The 16,556-nt window shown below is 37.9% G+C and overlaps 1 long non-coding RNA gene across 1 annotated transcript; it reads left to right on the top strand.

The window, feature by feature from the left end:
• Window positions 1–126: 126 nt before the first annotated feature.
• On the top strand, window positions 127–515 carry LOC131656973 (uncharacterized). The gene is made up of 3 exons (XR_009300406.1): window positions 127–201; window positions 306–355; window positions 428–515. It is a non-coding gene; the product is annotated as an uncharacterized LOC131656973 (long non-coding RNA).
• Window positions 516–16,556: the final 16,041 nt, after the last annotated feature.

Here is a 16,556-nt window from a genome sequence, read left to right as displayed (position 1 = left end):
AAGAAAAACCCAGGTATGTTTCTCTTAATTTCGTTTTCACTTTTATTTAACAGTATAGTAACAACAACTTCTCACTCGGTTCATCTCTTAGCGTGAGCTCTCTCAGAAACAACAACAAACTAATGTTCGATGCTACCTCTCTCGCGAAGAACAGTGACAACAACACCTTCTCAGGGTGCTTTCGGTTCTCTCATGTTCAAGGTAACACAGATCATTTTTTACAGTTTCTTAAAACCAATTCATTTTTCAATTTTATGATCATGGTTCAATTGATAGCTCACTCCCTGTTTCGATTCTGCTCACAGTGAACAAAAACAAGAACTTCCGGCCTCTTTTGATTGAAGACAAACTCAAGGTTTGTTCTTCAATTTCTTTATCATGGTGCCAATAGCAGTAATAACATATGCTCTCTGTTTTTCGGTTTCAGACAATTCAACAATTAACAGCAATATTGAGCGTGAGGTATGAAGATAACTTACCTGCGGCTAGAAGATTTTAGCCGGATTAGTGTTGCATGTATGTGTCGGTTGCTCTGCTTCTGAAATTCTGCTTCTGAAATTGGCTATGATTACTGCGTTTCTGTTGTAAGTGATTGTTGATTCTGAGTCGCAAATCTGAACTGCTGCTACGTTGCTGTTACGGCTTCAAACTCACCATGAATTGTTGCCGTGATTGATTATGAACCGTGGCTTGTTTCTGTTGCTACTGTTATTGTTGTTGCTGCAGGTATAACACTGATTAATGGAAATATTGAGAGTAAGAGTGAAATTAGCTTACCTACGGCGAGGAGGTTTTCGCCGGATTATTGTTGAGGTATGCCTTGAATTCTTTATTGTTACTAACAACCTTGAATTGTTACTAACAATTTCTCTAACAACTTGCTTGTTGTTGTAGGATCCTTTGATGAAGATGACACCACCTCTTTGGATATTAGGGAGACTTGAAGATGGACTTCAAGTTGGAACTCTCCACCAAGGTATGAAGAATTTCTTCTTCACTCTCTTCAAACCATGGAACTTTCAAACTAGGAATTCTCACTTCTCAAGTGGTTTTCTTTGGTTTGAAGAATTGCTTCTTCTTGCCAAGAAACTTGAAAACTATGAGATAAAAGAGAGAAGTGAGAAAGCTAGTAGTATAGTAGCTTTGGTGTGATTTTCTTCAATGAGAGAACTTCCTATTTATAGGCAAAATTTAGGGATGTGTTAGGAATTAAGAAACTTGATTGGGAGGTTATAGTCATCTCAAGAATGAGAATAAGAATAAGAATATTCTTCATCATTGTAAGAATAAGAATAAGAATATTCTTATGCAAAGATATTTTTCATGATATAAGCCATGTGTGTAAATTTTTATGTCATTTTATGATATCTCTAAGTTGTAGAATTTTATGACATAAAAATCTCTCTTTGACATTCTTTGACTTTTGCTAATTTCACCCCTTTTTGTTTTCTTTTTTCATGTTACATGAGGACCTTGAAGAAAAGCATGAAGAAATTTGATCTTGAAGAATGAAGACTTGAAGAATTCAAGAATTGCATTTGAAGTTTTATTTTTTTCTTTTCCTTGTAATTCCAACTTTGTATGAATGAAACTTTGTATTCTTGAAAATGAATGGAATTTTGTAATTCTTGAATTTTGGATAAAGTCCACTTGTAACGCATTTGAAATTTAGAACTTTGTTCATGTAAAAGAACTTCACTTGTAATGTTTGAATTTCTCTTAGAATCCTTGAATGGAAATGTATGAAACATGAATATTTCTTGAATGAATTTGAATGCAATTTCTATGTCTTGAATCAATTCTTAAATTCCTTTGAATGATCCTTTGAAGAATGTTCTTGCACCAATGGACTTTTAATTCTTGAATTTATGGTTATAAACCATACTTGAAATAATCTTTCAACAAATGGACTAAAAGATTTTTCTTGCAATTTCGGTGAAATTTCCATGAATTGTTTCAAACTTGTACCAATTTCCAAATACTCCATATGAATCAATTCTTCACCATGAGCACTCCATGAGCCTAAAAAACCAAGAAATAGATTCCAAACAAGTCTCTTAAATCACACCAATTGGCAATGGCGCATTTAAAATGAAAGCACCCACGTACATGAATTTATCTTGCAAAGAGTGAGTGATTGAATGAAGAATCTTAATTTGGTCGATTCAAAGCTTTTGAGCTTGTTGAAATGGATTTTTTTTGAAGATTATTGAAACCTTTGATTGACTTCCTGGGGATTTTTAGGGTTTCCCAAATGTGATCCCTGATTTCAGTCCCTGATAGTTCAAAACCCTGATCTGAGGATTTGTCTGATCAATCTTTGTGTAGGAGATGTCTTAAGCTAATGGATTAGGTCAAAATGATGTACTTGGGGTCTTGAGGTCTTGTCCCAAGTCATTGGGTCAAATCCTGAGCAAAAGTCAAGAGTATGTTGTCTTCAGTCAAAACCCTAATCTGGTTGGTTTAGAGCCTTTGAGCTTGTTGAAATGAATCTCTGAGGACCAAATGTTGATTTTTGATGAAGATGATTCCTTTGAGATGAAGGGAGAACAAAACCCTAATTGACTGTTTCTTGCACTGATGAATGATTTCTTGATTAAATCCCTGCTGAGTCACAAGTAGCAAACACAAACTATGCAATTTGTTAGAGATGCAAATGATGCATATGCAATGATATGAGGTGGTATCTTAGGTCAAAAATTGGGGTATGACACTATCCTAACTCTTAATGTACGCTTTCGCCATCCCATTAGATATTAGAAAAGCTTTTTGGAAACAACGTAATTAATAAAATGCCTGTTTTATGAAGTTGTTATCTATTTAAATCTCCTAATCTCAAACTTTCGCTCTGTTGACTCGGAACATGCTAATATCCCTAACGTACGCTTTCGCCATCCCGCTCGGGTGTAAAAACAATTTTTGAAAATAAATAAGTTCTAATTAGTTTTAATACGCTTTCGCCATCCTTAAAACTAATGTCCTATGTCTACTATCCAGTTAAAGATATCAAACTTTCGCTCTATTGATTTTAACCTTTGACCGTCTTAAACCCTCAAACTTCCGCTCTATTGGTTTTAAGACATACTAATTAAATTAGTCATACAAACCAAAAACAAGTGATAATTAACAAAACATAATTAAGCCAATTTATTTCGGATTCCACAGTTAACTTACTTTACATACTGATACCTTAGTAAATTAGCCAGACATATTAATACGGTTAAGCATGCATGAATTAATTTGGCTTATAATAAAAGGCATGTTAATTGGCATATAATATATCATGCAATAACTATATAAATAAAGGCGGTAAATATTAAACCTGAATTAAATAAATTGCAATTGAATCTTCGAGTACCGAACTTCCACCACAAGTTGGCTGGATCGTTCTTCGGAATTTAAACGGACGGAAATTAAAATAAGGAAATAAAAGCGATAAATCTAACGTAAGGCTAGATTTATAAAAGGTTCACAATAATTTCCAGTGTAGAAATCATTGTGAGAAAATAGACTGTTTGAATGAAAGCAGAAAGAAAATATAAAGCACGGTACAATTTCGGCAGCACTTCGTTGGCAGGAAATCGGACCTGGAGGACTGAGGTATCAGTCTCCTTTTATAGGGGAGGCTTTGCAGTTGCGTTGCGTGAAAAGAGGGACTTCAGCTGACTTGAACTCGGAGACGTGCGTCTCCGCTTTTTGGGGAAGCTCCATTGAATGACTTGAGACGTGCGTCTCAAGTGGAGGAAAAGTAGGAAGAGCTGGAGACGGGCGTCTCCACTCTGGTGACGTGGCCTAGAGACGTTGGAGACGTGCGTCTCCACGTGCTGGGACGATTTGGGCCACGCGCATTTGGCTTCTTCGTGGGCTGGTCTGTCTCTTTGGGCATTTGGGCCTTATTTGCACCTCTCTTTCACTTCAGCACCCCTTTTTCATCTTTTAGGCATAAATATTGGTCGTTTTAGCTCCATTTCTTTTCCTTTTCACAAATAGTCTCAATAAGAGAGTAAAACCTGAAACAAAGCAAATACTCGCGTAATATCATAATAAATCAACATAATAAACGGAAAATGCTATAAATATCTACGAATTTCAAGCTAAATATACGATATAAAATCGTGTTATCATCTAGCGAAACCGAAACACTTTCCTAAGTTGTTTCTTCTTGGTGAAATTGAGACCTCCACCACTCTTCCAATACACCCAAACAACTCGAAGAACTCCTTTGCTTTGGTTTGAACTGGAAACTCAGAGAAATAGAACGAAGACACCTTGGCCGCAGTGTTTCCCTGATTTTTGAACCACCCACCCAAAGGGAATGTATCCCAAGAAGGTTTCAAATTCCTGAAGACCTTACTCCGTCGAACTTCCTGCAATCCTCCGCCCCACCTTCCTTCTCTCCGGCCACCGCTCATCGGCAAAGAAACGATACCCTAACCCTCTTCGTAAAGAGAGGTTAGAGCTTTAGCTAGAGAGAGAAAATTCCTAATTAATTTAAATTGGTAAACGGGACTGTTTTAAATTAGTTTACACATAATGTTCTCTAGTTATGTACTATTAGCAATTTAATTTTTTATTTAGCTATGACAAACAGTTTTTCTTTTTTCTTTTAACAAAACAATGTTGTTTATTTTTTATTTAGGAAGTAATGTACAATTAGTTAGATATTATTATTTATTTCAATAAAAAATATTATCTTTATTATAACATATAAAAAATTTAGAATATAATATGCAGTTAATTGTCCTTAAGTAATAAGAAATATTAAAATTTAGACAAGATAGAATGATATAAATTATTAAAATGAAACAAAAAATAAATTGAAATAGAGCATATACAAAAGAAAATATATGACAAGTTACATATCTTTGTATATCATCCTAATTCATATTAAATTGAAATGTCTTGTTTGAAGTTTTATTTAAATACATTCGAATAATCGATACATTACTATTATAAATTATATTTACGTAATTTAATATTTGTTATAGGCATCATAATTTGTTAGGTTAGCCGTGCAACAGGACGAGACGGAGATTCGTTATGCCTTCCCGCGCCCCTTACCCAAACTCGAATACTAATTAAATATTTGGTCTACGTCTCAAACTTAAACGAAGATAAATGATTAAAACCAAAAATCTTTTCAAATAGGTTTGGTATTCCCGCCACGTCCCATCTCCGCAATTGAATCAAGTTTTTAAAATTAAAATAGCTAATTTTCCCCTAACTAATATTTTTGTCCAAACTCTAACAAACATTAGAAAAAATAAATTTAAATAATTGTGAAAATCTGTAACCTACATTAAAAATATTTCAAATAATAGTGTACAAACTAAAATATCAATGTATTAACCAAACAATTAATGTTATAAATTCTCAAATAAAATACTCCAAATTTTAAAAGGATGGGTTCAGGATGGGTACTAGGGTCTCAATTATCCACCCCGTACCCATCTTTAAAATTAGGTTTTTTCTTTACCCACCTCCCTATGGTGGTCACCCCCAGCGAAAACCCCAATTTACCCCTGCTTCGGAAATGAACTTCCGAAGTATTTTTTTTTTTAATTTTCTCAGACTTCGGAAGTTCATCTCCGAAAACACCAAATGGGGGGTGTTTTCGGAGATTCACTTCCAAAAACACCTTTTTTCAGATTTTGGGGGGTTTTGGAAATGAACTTCCGAATGATGCAGAAACTGTGTTTTTTTTTATGTTTTTGGAAATAGCCTCGTATTTTTAATTAAAGGAAGATGGCAAATAAAATAAGCGATATATAAACAGAAAATACTAATATACTAATTTGATAAGAATAGTAATATATACAAACCGATCCGATCCAAATCGAAATAATAATAGTGTACGAAAGATACAATCCGAAGACAAAAAGAAATAAACCCGACCACTACTGGGTATGCCTAACCCTCTCTCCCTGGGACCTCCTCTGACGCCTATATGCTGCCGCACGGCCCACATCAGTGACGATCATCTCCATCACGGTGACTGCCTCTGGACCGTCTTGATGAACGACACCTCGATCCAACGCGTCCCGCCCAAGCATCTCTATCCGCTGGCAAATCGGCAGGAGATCAATGGCGTGGTCATCCTTGACCTGCTGGTTCTCCAGGAGATCAATGACGTACCCCTCCACACTGTGCCAGTCCTGGGTGACCCGAATGCGACGATACTCCTCCGGTACCACATGATGCTCCCAATCCTCAAATATGACAGTGAGCTGCACTCTGGTCACTGTGTCGGGAGCAGCCTCAAAAGGTGACCTGGGTATCATCTGCCCAAATCCGAACTGCCGCATGCACCGCTCAGGGGGATACCGGACCGTGATGCTGGTCCCGCATGCCAACCAGCCAGAATATAAAGATATGTCGTCAAAGGGGACAACCTGAGTGTAGTCGCTGAATGGCCTCCAGGTGACGTCATCGTGCATCATGCGGTCCAGGTACCCACGGTATGGTCCCACCGCATTGTTCCCCCTCTGGAGAACGTATCTGGCGGCCCTGGGCATGGCGTCAACGTACTGAGGATCAATGTGAAAGCCGTGGATCCGGGAGAAGTAAGAGATGATCCATCTCTGAAACACAAAAACGATAATGTAACGTACCGTAAGTAAATACGAAACATAAATAAATATGAAACATAAGTAAATACGAAACACAAATACGAAACATAAATAAATACGGAACAATTAAAATGAAACGTACCGTGAGTAGTATGCAGGATCTGGTCAACTGCCTCGTCCTCCAATTGGAGGCCTCGTTCAGCTTCCGGTATAGGTATGCCAGAGTAGCTGCCCCACAGTTCCACTGGTGAACGCTGGTTAAGTCCATGAAGTAGCGGAGGTAGGTCACGTCGACGTACCTCGCACTCTTGTCCACAAAAATCGCAGCGCCTACCACATGCATGTACCAGTATCGGAGAGCGCAGCCACGGTGATAATGTGTAAATAGCTCGTCACCTGCATCCTTGGCCTCGGCCGCCGCCACCAGGTGGTGCTCGAAATAGCGGCTCAGTGTGGTGAACCGGATATGAGGCCCGGACGTCGTGATGCACTCATAGTCAGCAACTTCGGGCTCCATACCCAAATATAGCGCCATCCACTCTGTGGCTTCGATCCTCTAGATCCGGGAGTGGGTCAACAACGCCCCCCTGATCGGCAGGTGGAGAAGACACTGCACATCATGCAAGGTGATTGTCATCTCCCCAACCGGTAAGTGGAAAGAAGACGTCTCCTTGTGCCACCGCTCCACAAAGGCCCCCTGCATGCCGTGGCTGATGGTGGAATACCCTGTCATGCAGAGCCCACTAAGCCCTGAAGCTCTCACCGCGTCGTTAAACCACTCGACAGTCGGTTTAAACAGACTGAAAATCTTCCGGGCATGGTTCACCATTTTCAACGGCTCTCTCTCCTGTTACAAAAAAACAAATAAAAAAGTATGTTAAATAGACCGGTTAAATAGACCATTTAATAAAATATTGAATAAACATCTAAATTATAAACGGTTAAATAATGTAGTCGGGCAAATTATAAAAAATATCTCTCCCTCCCAGATACGCCGAGCGACATAATCGCGGTAGGTAAGCAGCACTGAAGTGTCACTGAGCCCTCCCGGGAAGCCCTCCTCCTGCTCATCCTCCTCCCCGAGTGGAGGGTCAATATCAGGTACCTCCTCCGCCTCGTGGTATGGCACTGCCACCTCCTCCTCCTCCTCTCGCTGGCGGGAAGAAGATATCCGAGCCAGACAACTCCTCGATCCAGATGTAGAGGTACCCTCGTCCATCTCCACGGGAACTCGCACACGTCGTCCCCGGCCATGCCCCCGTCCCTGTGTCGATGCCAGCTGCGCCGCCGCCTGCTCGCGTCTAGCCGACGCAGTCTGGGTCTCTCTACCCTGTCTGATGCGTGCTAGGTTGTCTGACATGTTCCTGAAAACAATTGTAATCGATTAATATGCGAGACAACATAAAGAACTAAAGAAAATTGCACTTCTGATACAATTCGGAAGTTCATTTCCGAAACTGGGAATGGAGGTGTTTTTGGAAATGAACTTCAGAAACACCTCTGCGCAAAAGTTTTCTGCAACTTCCATGGTAGACCCCAAAATCAAACTTCAAACCTATGTTTACACATTCTAAACATCCTAAATATCAGTACAAACCTAACCTAATACATTTTTTGCTATTTGTAAACACCCTAATATAAATTTTAATCATAGATCTTAAAATCAAAATGCTTACCGATTAAATAGATTGGAGGGCTTTTGAATGTAGTAGAGCAACTAGATGTGGAATATAATGTAGCCTTAGAAGTGGTTTGCAGAAAAATCTCTTTGGGGTTGAGTTTGATGTTGATTTAGGGTAAATGAATTGGGGGAGGGGGCTGTTTTGCTTAATCTGCAAAACGCGCAGTATTTCGAAAATGAACTTCTGAAATGCTGTTTTCAGAAATGAACTTCCGAAATAAGACAATTTTTTCAAAAAAAAAAAGGCGCTTTCGGAGATGCATCTCCGAAAACACCTTTTTCTTGCATTTCGGAAATTCATTTCCGAAGTCAGGGGTAGTTTGGGTTTTTCACCAGAGGTGACCTAGAAGGTTGGGAGGTCTATAAAGAAATTTTCTAAAATTAAGGGAAAATCCAAACCTTAACTCAGTCAAAACGTATTTTTCCTATCAAACTCAGGGTGGGTTCAGACGGGTACACACGGGTATGGATTTTGATGCCATATCTAAATATGCCTTCCAATGATGAAGTTTTTAATTTTTTTTCTTGTTTCAAGAGGCTATAACTTAGACGCTTGTCTTCAACTTATAAAAACAATGGACCTTGAAACTACTTATAATAAAACCACTATGTTCATGACAAAGTTAAATACAATGATGAGTATTTTCATTCAGTTTGCTTCATGATACGTTAAAAGTGATCTGTGTAGTCATTAAACTTGTTGCATAATAAACTACATTTGAATATTGTTTAAGGCATCCATTTTGTAATATCTAATTGTGTCATATATATTTATCATACAAATTTGTTTCTTTAAAAATGGTGGCACAACTTTAATTTTTTTTTAAATAAGCAATGGAATTATAAGGAGCAAAAGGGATGCTCCAACCCGAAACAAAACGGAAAGCTCCTACCTCTCAAAACACTCAAGAGGTAGAATATTTCAATAGTAATAATTACAAGGGTTCACCTTCTTATAAGAGTTACAAAGCCAACACCACGAATTGTAAACTATCTCCGACATACATTCGGAAAAACTAAAAGATTCTTGCTTAAAAATCACCGCATTACGCTTTAGCCAAATTGACCAAACCGTAGCGAGCCAAACTATTGCCACTATCGCCCTCTTATTCAAGCAAATAAGTTTATCACAATTATGGAAGAATGCCACAAAATCCTCAAGAGTCATAAACTCAACTAAATCTAGCCACATATAAACCCTTCTCCAAATGCTAGAAGTAACCCTACAATAATAAGATAAGTGCTCTATAGATTCCTCCTCCAACAAACAAAGGGCACATAAAGAATCATTACCTTCTCGCAAAATACCCCTTCTCACCAATTGATCCCTAGTAGCTATTCTATCAAGAATAAATCTCCAACCAAAAAATAAGATTCTAGATGGAGCAAAACACTTCCAAAGATAAGACAAAGCCTTAACCTTATTAGCCTCCATTGGGTTTCCAGAAAGGATTGCCATAAAACAATCATAGCACGACTTCACCGAAAAGATTCCATTCGAAGTCAACGACCAAGAGAAAGAATCCTCATTAAAAACTTGCACCTCCGTGCGCTGCAGAATAGCCACCAATCGCTTTAAAGCATCAAACCAAGGCTGCCTAGCACCTTGAACCGAAGCAGCAACGCTACCCGCGCCGACAACATAAGTGCTGACCGCCAAACCTGCCCCCATAAGATCCGGCTGAGATACCGAGAGCCCAGCAGCGGCTGCCACACCAAGGCTGCTATCCGCCCCAGCAGGATGGTTGCTGTCCGCGAATTCCTCCACCACTTGAACCGGCCTGTGATCATTAAAAACCATCTTCGCTACTGCCGCTATATCACTCCCCACTCCAAACCACTTTTCAAAATCCCAACACCATCTTCCACCATCAATTTCACCTACATTATTGACAGTTTGCAAATGGTTATCAGACAAAAAGAATAAATCGGGGAAGCCTTCCATCAAGGAACAATTGTCCGCCCAATTCGCATACCACAAAGGGGTGTGATCACCACTACCTATATTACAATTAATTGCACCTGTGAAATGATCAAAAAGGAGCTTCTCATAATTAACCGAGATAATTAAATCTCTCCACCAAAAGGAATCCTTATTAGTCAAAACGGAGACATCTCCTATTAACACCTTAAGTTTCATATTGCCATATCTAGATTCTAACAATTCTTTCCACACCGCCTTCTTTTCCGTTAAAATACGCCACTTCCATTTACTTAGCAAAGCCACATTCATTAAATCCACATTTTTAACTCCCAATCCCCCTTATTTCCGAGATTTACACACCGTATCCCATCCCACCCAATTAATAGATTTTTTGAGATCAATTCCTCCCCATAGGAATTTGCTTTGAATAGATTTAATCTCATTCAACACCTTTTTGGGGGCTTTGTAAAAAGAGAGCGAGTAAATCGGAATGGTTCTAAGAACCGAGTTTAACAACACCACCCTACCCGCCATATTGAGATATTTACCTCTCCAAACATTTAGTCTTTTTTTAAGCATCGCTAAAAAGTCCTTCCACGTAGATAATTTCCTTGGGTTGTCGCCTACCGTAACCCCAAGGAATTTGAACGGTAGAGATCCCACTTGGCAACATAAAAAGGAAGAGGCCGCTTCCAAAAACCAATCCCCCACATTAATTCCATAAGGATTGCTCTTATGAAAATTAATACGGGACCCCGACAACAACTCAAAACCTCTAAGAATAGTTTTCATACTCCATAAATTCGCGGTATCTGTCATACCCTAATTTTTGACCCCCCTGAGATGACATATCTTCAGGATTTTCATCAAGTCAAAGTAAGTACCCAGGGCAGTCTGGCATTCAATCGAGGGTGTTCAAAGACAAGAAAACTCAGGCAAAGGATCAATCAATAGAGGGATTAGTCTCTAATACAATCATAAGACTCAAAAGCCTCATTATTTCACCTATGATTGATTAGACACCCAGTCATCTAAGTACAGAATTACTCAGATCAACAGACTAGGGTTTGGAGCCTATCAAGGACTAAAATCAGGGATCACCTTTGGGAAACCCTAAAAAGCCCCAGGGGATCATTCAAAGACATCAATCATCTTCAAATAGCTCATATGACAAGATCCACTGGACATCACACCTCAATTCAAAGTCTACACTCATCATTGTCCTCTGGTCGACAATTAGGGTTTTTGACCTAATTCACCAAGATAGTTGACTTTTAATCAGGGCATGGATCCAAAACTCAACAAATGATTCAAGAATCTCTACTACCTCAATATAATCTATTTACATCATTCATTTGAGGAGAAGATCTTGATTCTACACAAAAGTCCAAAATCTCACCTTACCAGGAAAAAGTCAACTGTATGGGATCACCATTGACTTTTGAGATTTTTGGTCAAACCATGACTTTTAAGGATCAATATCATCAATATATGGATAATGAAGCCATTTGACCAAAGAAATTTAAAGAAATTCATCAAGGAGCAAAAAGTCGGGAATTAGGGTTTTTTAAGGCATGGTGAGAACTCAAAATTTCACCTACACAACTCAAAAAAACTTCCAACATGAAAGTTGTAGATCTTGCAAAATAAAACAACATCTTACAAAGGAACTTTTTTCAAAAGATCAATCATTTAAGAGTTTTGGAAATTTTGGAGTTTTAGGCCATAAACACTTAGAAATTTTTCTAAGTGTTTTAACCTAGTTTTCTTCCAACTTTGGCCTCATTTTTCACAAATATGCCAAAAGATTTTGAAGAAACTCCAAACTAATGATTTGTAGTAGATGTTTAGGGCTTTCCAAATTGTGTTCAACCTTCTCCAAATTCATTTTGAGCTAAGAGTTATGCTTGTTCAAAGTTGGCCTCATGAAGTGAAATTATAGGTCATGCATCATTTTGGAACTTTGGAATTTTGTGCACATGACCTTAATTATGGATGCTACACGACCCATAACACATCTGAAAACATGCCATGCATTCATTTTCACCATACCATAAGGATTGAAGAAGATTCTAAAAACAAGAACATGTGATTATGTAATGATTACATTTGTGAATTTATGGCAAATTGATGAATCACCCAAGGAATCTTCTCACCAACCAATTAGAGCTCATTTCTGGCTCATAATTGTCCCCTAAGATCAAACAAAATCGAGGGCTAGGGGATTGATCAAATGGAATCAAAATTCTCATCATTGCATAAGAGATATTTGCAAACTTCCTTCATGCTTAAGAAACCAAACTTCTTTCATTAAGCAAGCTCACTCTTCTGCAACTATACTGAACCAATTGCCTATAAATAGAGGCCTCATTCTCATTCAAAAAACACACCAAAGCAACAGAATTCTTGCTTTCTCTTTTCTTTCTTCATACTTAGTTTTTTCAAAGGTCCTTTGGCAAGAAGACTCGGATTCTTCAAACCAAAGCTCTCTCTTTGAAAATAAGTATTCAAACACATTGAGGGAGGCATTTAGAGGTGATCCAAACCTCTGGAACACTTTTGGGCGTGGAGAATCATCACCTCCACCTCTCATTTGGAGCACTTGCAGTTGGAGGACCATGGAGTAATTCAGGAGGTTTCAAGCCAAGCCAATCATCCAGGCACACTCCTCAGGTTATAGTGAAGCTAACCAGATGGCTGCAGCTCATCTGTAACTCCAAATTAAACACCCTCCATGTTCACTTGAAGCTGAAATCGAGGGAGGTCCATAGAGCAATTCAGAAGGATTCAAGCTCCAATAAGCATTCAGTTAGCATCATTGAGTCTCAAGGAAGCTATTTCAGATCATTCATTCAAACCCAGGTGCTCTCAATCATCCTCACGACCTCCATTTTCAGAGGTAAGTTCTTGAACTTCACTTCTTTAATTTAAGCACTCTTTGAGTTAAAGCTCGATTCTATCTTGTTTAGCATCATCAGAGGATTGAAAACCCTCTATCATCATTCATTTATCTTTCAGTATAGCCATTTAATTTGATTTTTAAGTTTTAGGGTTCTTCACGATTTCTGGTAAATTAGTTAGATGTAGTTAATATCAGTCTATGTTAGTTACATATTTAGAATCGTGAGTGAATTTAGAACAAGTTTCATCTTTATATCGCTGCAAATGGTTGGGAATTGAGAGAGTTCAGAAATCCAAATCGTTGGAGCTTGAGGAAGAAGATGACAATGGTGGTGGCGCGCAAATTTCAAACCTCAGGGCAGAGTTTATTTTATATTTAATGATAGGTGTTTCATAAACGACTGAATAACTTGCCCTAGTGGCCACACATGCGCTCTTAGTCTCCTCATGCCCAAAGTCTGGGGTTCGAATCCCCCTCGCCCCAGACTTTTTATTCCTTTTATTTTTTTCATGATTTACACGCTTATCTGAAAATATAATGTGTTGGATGTGTATCACTATCACCATGCGCGCGCTGGCCCAGTGGTTTGGTTTTGGGTATGTGACCTAAAGGGCGTGAGTTCAAGCCTTGGTGGAGACATTCCTAATTTTTTATCACTTGTCACACCTATTTTCTTCACAACTTCACACAATTAATTCACCTATCAAATTAAATCATTTTCACTTCATTTTTCATACACCTATTATTTAATATATCTATTTTGTGAATAGTCAAAAAAATCATAAAAAATATTATTTATTTCATGTATTTTAATTAGGTTTAAAATAGTATGTTTTTAAGTGTCTTCTTAAATACTTTAAATATATATTGTCACTTTATTTTAACCTAATCATTTTGTAAATAATTTTATGATAAAACCCTAATTGTTTAGGTCTTAATTAGGTAAAAGATCTTTATTTTTATCTTAATTAAGTTGACTTTTGTCAATTTTCAAAACTGTTTTCAATCTCCGAACAAATCAAATGATTAAGGTTCTTAAACAACAGAACCTTATATCATTTACAAATCATTTTTCAAATTGCTCTCATAACCAGTACTGTAAAGTACTGGGCCTCTAATAGAGTGTAAGTCCTAAAAACCTTCTCTTCTTAGCTTGTTTTCAAAACTGTATTTTCAAAATCTTCTTTCTGTTTTTAAAACATTCTTCTGGTATTTGAAGGGCATTATTCCCGGTGAAACTCTTCAGATACCTATGTGACCTTTGTCCATCTTCACTTCTTCTGTTTTCAAAAAACCATTAACTGTTTATCATATATATATTCAACTGTTATCAACAAAACAACAAAAATACTGTTGAGGCTCTGTACATACTTCTTCAAAGGCCTCCACTCCATCCAGGTTAGGCTTTACAAGCTTTCAATTTACAGTCTTTATTTAAATTACTGTCAAATATAAACTGTGCATATATTAGTTTAGAACTACGTTTGAGTATAAACCCTAGGACAGTTAAACCATATATATATATTATAGGAATATGGCCTAGGATTGAGAATGTCTTCCCGGTGAAGGCTCTTTCCTAATTAGAGATCTGTAGTTCAAACCCCCAAGATGAATTATTCCCGGTGAAACATCTTGGTAAAAACCTTAGAATCCAAATAATAGGACACATCCACCCAAAGAGGAATTATTCCCGGTGAAACCTCTTACCCATTTGCTTAGAGCCAAAATAAGTTCAAAACTACATAGCTTTTTCTTGTGCTATAACAAGGACCCTCGATTAGCCTCCTCTTGGGCTTTGTACAAGGACCCGCAGGCTTCTTAAAAGCATTTCCAGCTTCCTCTTGAGCTCGTATACAAGGACCCATCAGGTTTCTTATAAACATAGGAACAGGTCTTTAGTCACCTTTTAGCCTACCCTGGTGAGTTTCTTCCAATTTAAACCAGACTTTAAACAAGCTAAGTTTGTCTCAATTTTGCATTGAGTACACCTTTTGGAATGAGAGACATGGACAGTCTCTGTCACCCTTATCTTCATCAATCTTCCTTAGCAGAGTCTAGGATCTATGTTTATTTTCTCCTCAGCATGAGTAAGCCTTCATCTTGGGCTTTAAACAAGAAGTCTCCACTAGATAATCTTTCTGCCAATCATTTTCAATAAAAATCCCTGGAAAGGGTTAGCCTCCAAAATCATTCCTTCATTTTTATAAATTCCCTGGAAAGGGTTAGCCTCCAAAGTCAATTAATAAAAATCTGTTTAAAATATCAAAACCCCTGGAAAGGGTTAGCCTCCAACATCAGTCTTTCAAAACCAAATATTCATTCTCTTAGGAGATAATTTCCCCAAAAGAGTCAAAACCCCTGGAAAGGGTCAGCCTCCAAAAACATGATAAAGTCAGTCTTTTAACAGACAAATTCACCAGCTGAGTCAAAATCCCTGGAAAGGGTTAGCTTCCAAAGAAAAACAGTCTTTCAATAAATAAAATCTCCTCAGTAGAGTCAAAACCAACAAAAATAGTTAGCCTCAACCTTGGGCTTCATACAAGGCACCAAACAATAAAACTCCCCTGTTAAGAGTCAGCCTCAACCTTGGGCATTGTACAAGGCAGATAATAGAGTCTCCCCAGTGAGTTCTTCATCATTCAGTAGCCACAACCTTGGGCTTTGTACAAGGCAGATAAACCATATTTTCATGTGTCAAAGATTCCTTACACCTAGGATCTTTTCCCATAGAGTCATCCATACTCAGTTTATTTAAGAGTCTGCCACAACCTTGGGCTTTGTACAAGGCAGAAAATAATGTTTTCCCTAGCTAGAGTCAGCCACAACCTTGGGCTTTGTACAAGGCACATAAAATAGAGTCATTCATTCAATTATCCTCAGCAATCAGCCACAACCTTGGGCTTTGTACAAGGCACACAAATAGAGTCTCCCTAAGTAGAGTCAGCCTCAATTATGGGCTTTGTACAGAACACAAAAATACCCTGTAATTAATCCCCAGTGGAGTCATCTCCCAGAGTCAATAATAATTAATTAATCAATCAAAAAGCCTCAAGCTTGGGCCTCATACAAGCCAGCTAAAGTCAAATCTTTTATACAGTAGATAGACATAGCTTATCTCTATAGAGAGATATTTTTACTACTCTACCACATTCAAACAAACAAACATTTCAATTTCAATTTTAATCAAGTCTCCCATTTAGGATTTTGAAAGGCATGAGCTGGCAGTAAAACCCAGACATGTGGTAACTTTCCCTAATTTGGATGAGCATCTTTCTTTCATTTAAGAGGCATTTGACTGGTATACTTGCACATACACAAGTAAGGTCCCCCTCTTGAATGAAATGAATTCAGTTATTCTGTCACTCCTTTAAATGTTTGTGGTAGAATAGTACAAATACCTCTCTGTAGAGATGATTTCATGTCTCTTTACTGTAAACAAAGATTTAATTCAAAGCTTCAACCTTGAGCTTCAAGCAAGGC

Source organism: Vicia villosa, linkage group LG3 (genome assembly GCF_029867415.1).
Source record: "Vicia villosa cultivar HV-30 ecotype Madison, WI linkage group LG3, Vvil1.0, whole genome shotgun sequence".
Taxonomy (NCBI): Eukaryota; Viridiplantae; Streptophyta; class Magnoliopsida; order Fabales; family Fabaceae; genus Vicia; species Vicia villosa.
The sequence above is the reverse complement of the archived record's forward strand: the minus strand, read 5'-3'. Positions and strand labels throughout refer to the sequence as shown.